This window comes from Colletes latitarsis, chromosome 4 (genome assembly GCF_051014445.1).
Source record: "Colletes latitarsis isolate SP2378_abdomen chromosome 4, iyColLati1, whole genome shotgun sequence".
NCBI lineage: Eukaryota > Metazoa > Arthropoda > Insecta > Hymenoptera > Colletidae > Colletes > Colletes latitarsis.
The window spans coordinates 6,093-10,000 of NC_135137.1; positions in this window are offsets into that span (position 1 = coordinate 6,093).

Below are 3,908 nucleotides of genomic sequence, written 5' to 3' on the forward strand. Positions count from 1 at the left end.
GCCCCCCAAACCCCCGCTACACTAGCCCAGACCTAACCCATTTTGTAATAGCGGTATCAAATTAAATTGAACAGCATCATATTGAATTCGTTTTGCTGACTGGGGTCTGCGCCCCCCAGACCCCCGCTACAATAGCCCAGACCTAACCCACTTTGTAATAGTGGTATCATATTAAATTGAACAGCATCGTACTTAATTCGTTTTGCTGAATGGGGGGCTGCGCCCCCCAAACCCCCGCTACACTAGCCCAGACCTAACCCATTTTGTAATAGCGGTATCAAATTAAATTGAACAGCATCGTACTAAATTCGTTTTGCTGACAGGGGTCTGCGCCCCCCAGACCCCCGCTACACTAGCCCAGACCTAACCCCCTTTGTAATAGCGGTATCATATTAAATTGAACAGCATCATATTGAATTCGTTTTGCTGACTGGGGTCTGCGCGCCCCAGACCCCCGCAACACTAGCCCGGACCTAACCCACTTTGTAATAGCGGTATCACATTAAATTGAACAGCATCGTACTAAATTCGTTTTGCTGAATGGGGGGCTGCGCCCCCCAAACCCCCGCTACACTAGCCCAGACCTAACCCATTTTGTAATAGCGGTATCAAACTAAATTGAACAGCATCATATTGAATTCGTTTTGCTGACTGGGGTCTGCGCCCCCCCGACCCCCGCTACAATAGCCCAGACCTAACCCACTTTGTAATAGTGGTATCATATTAAATTGAACAGCATCGTACTTAATTCGTTTTGCTGAATGGGGGGCTGCGCCCCCCAAACCCCCGCTACACTAGCCCAGACCTAACCCATTTTGTAATAGCGGTATCAAATTAAATTGAACAGCATCGTACTAAATTCGTTTTGCTGACAGGGGTCTGCGCCCCCCAGACCCCCGCTACACTAGCCCAGACCTAACCCCCTTTGTAATAGCGGTATCATATTAAATTGAACAGCATCATATTGAATTCGTTTTGCTGACTGGGGTCTGCGCGCCCCAGACCCCCGCAACACTAGCCCGGACCTAACCCACTTTGTAATAGCGGTATCATATTAAATTGAACAGCATCGTACTAAATTCGTTTTGCTGAATGGGGGGCTGCGCCCCCCAAACCCCCGCTACACTAGCCCAGACCTAACCCATTTTGTAATAGCGGTATCAAATTAAATTGAACAGCATCATATTGAATTCGTTTTGCTGACTGGGGTCTGCGCCCCCCAGACCCCCGCTATACTAGCCCAGACCTAACCCACTTTGTAATAGTGGTATCATATTAAATTGAACAGCATCGTACATAATTCGTTTTGCTGAATGGGGGGCTGCGCCCCCCAAACCCCCGCTACACTAGCCCAGACCTAACCCATTTTGTAATAGCTGTATCAAATTAAATTGAACAGCATCATATTGAATTCGTTTTGCTGACAGGGGTCTGCGCCCCCCAGACCCCCGCTACACTAGCCCAGACCTAACCCACTTTGTAATAGTGGTATCATATTAAATTGAACAGCATCGTACATAATTCGTTTTGCTGAATGGGGGGCTGCGCCCCCCAAACCCCCGCTACACTAGCCCAGACCTAACCCATTTTGTAATAGCGGTATCAAATTAAATTGAACAGCATCATATTGAATTCGTTTTGCTGACTGGGGTCTGCGCCCCCCAAACCCCCGCTACACTAGCCCAGACCTAACCCATTTTGTAATAGCGGTATCAAATTAAATTGAACAGCATCATATTGAATTCGTTTTGCTGACTGGGGTCTGCGCCCCCCAAACCCCCGCTACACCAGCCCAGACCTAACCCATTTTGTAATAGCGGTATCAAATTAAATTGAGCAGCATCATATTGAATTCGTTTTGCTGACAGGGGTCTGCGCCCCCCAGACCCCCGCTACACTAGCCCAGACCTAACCCCCTTTGTAATAGCGGTATCATATTAAATTGAACAGCATCATATTGAATTCGTTTTGCTGACTGGGGTCTGCGCGCCCCAAACCCCCGCAACACTGGCCCAGACCTAGCCCATTTTGTAATGACTGTATTGGAACTGCGTTAGGGCTAGTTTAGAATTGGTTAGGTGAAGTAATGCGGAGAGCAGTTTCGCCTGCGTCCCGGGATGCTTGTTGGCATGAGTGGTGTCTGAATGAGTAAAGACGGATGAGACACTTGTGGGGTATGGTGAGTCAGATTCCCAAACTACCCATATATTCTTCTGAGGCATGGGTGCCTATCCAAGGATCTCCTTCGGTATCTAAAACAGAAATAAAAAAAAAAAAAAAAAAAAAAAAAAAAAAATGAATATGGACTGTGTTAGGACTGAATTGGATAAGGTCTGGGTTACGTCTCGGTTAGGTCTGAGTTAGGACTGGTTTAAGACTGGGTTAGGACTGGGTTAGGACTGGGTTAGGACTGGGTTAGGTCTGGGTTAGGACTGGGTTAGGTCTGGGTTAGGTCTGGGTTAGGACTGGGTTAGGTCTGGGTTAGGACTGGGTTAGGACTGGGTTAGGTCTGGGTTAGGTCTGGGTTAGGTCTGGGTTAGGACTGGGTTAGGACTGGGTTACGACTGGGTTAGGTCTGGGTTACGACTGGGTTAGGTCTGGGTTACGACTGGGTTAGGTCTGGGTTACGACTGGGTTAGGTCTGGGTTACGACTGGGTTAGGATTGGGTTAGGTCTGGTTTAGGACTGGGTTAGGTCTAGGTTAGGACTGGGTTAGGTCTGGGTTAGGTCTGGGTTAGGACTGGGTTAGGTCTGGGTTAGGACTGGGTTAGTACTGGGTTAGGACTGGGTTAGGTCTGGGTTAGGTCTGGGTTATTTCTGGGTTAGGTCTGGGTTAGGTCTGGGTTAGGTCTGGGTTAGGGCTGGGTTAGGTCTGGGTTAGGTCTGGGTCAGGTCTGGGGTATTTCTGGGTTAGGACTGGGTTAGGTCTGGGTTAGGTCTGGGTTATTTCTGGGTTAGGTCTGGGTTAGGTCTGGGTTAGGTCTGGGTTAGGTCTGGGTTAGGACTGGGTTAGGTCTGGGTTAGGACTGGGTTAGGTCTGGGTTAGGTCTGGGTTAGGTCTGGGTTAGGTCTGGGTTATTTCTGGGTTAGGTCTGGGTTAGGTCTGGGTTAGGTCTGGGTTAGGGCTGGGTTAGGTCTGGGTTAGGTCTGGGTCAGGTCTGGGGTATTTCTGGGTTAGGACTGGGTTAGGTCTGGGTTAGGACTGGGTTAGGTCTGGGTTAGGACTGGGTTAGGACTGGGTTAGGTCTGGGTTAGGTCTGGGTTAGGTTTGGGTTAGGACTGGGTAGGTTCTGGGTTAGGACTTGGTTAGGACTGGGTTAGGACTGTGTTAGGACTGGGTTAGGTCTGGGTTAGGTCTGGGTTAGGACTGGGTTAGGTCTGGGTTAGGACTGGGTTAGGACTGGGTTAGGTCTGGGTTAGGTCTGGGTTAGGACTGGGTTAGGTCTGGGTTAGGACTGGGTTAGGTCTGGGTTAGTACTGGATTTGGTTAGGTCTGGGTTAGGTCTGGGTTAGGTCTGGGTTAGGACTGGGTTAGGACTGGGTTAGGTCTGGGTTAGGACTGGGTTAGGACTGGGTTAGGACTGGGTTAGGTCTGGGTTAGGTCTGGGTTATTTCTGGGTTAGGTCTGGGTTAGGTCTGGGTTAGGTCTGGGTTAGGTCTGGGTTAGGTCTGGGTTAGGACTGGGTTAGGACTGGGTTAGGTCTGGGTTAGGTCTGGGTTAGGACTGGGTTAGGTCTGGGTTAGGACTGGGTTAGGTCTGGGTTAGGTCTGGGTTCGGTCTGGGTTAGGACTGGGTTAGGTCTGGGTTAGGTCTGGGTTAGGTCTGGGTTAGGTCTGGGTTAGGACTGGGTTAGGACTGGGTTAGGACTGGGTTAGGTCTGGGTTAGGTCTGGGTTATTTCTGGGTTA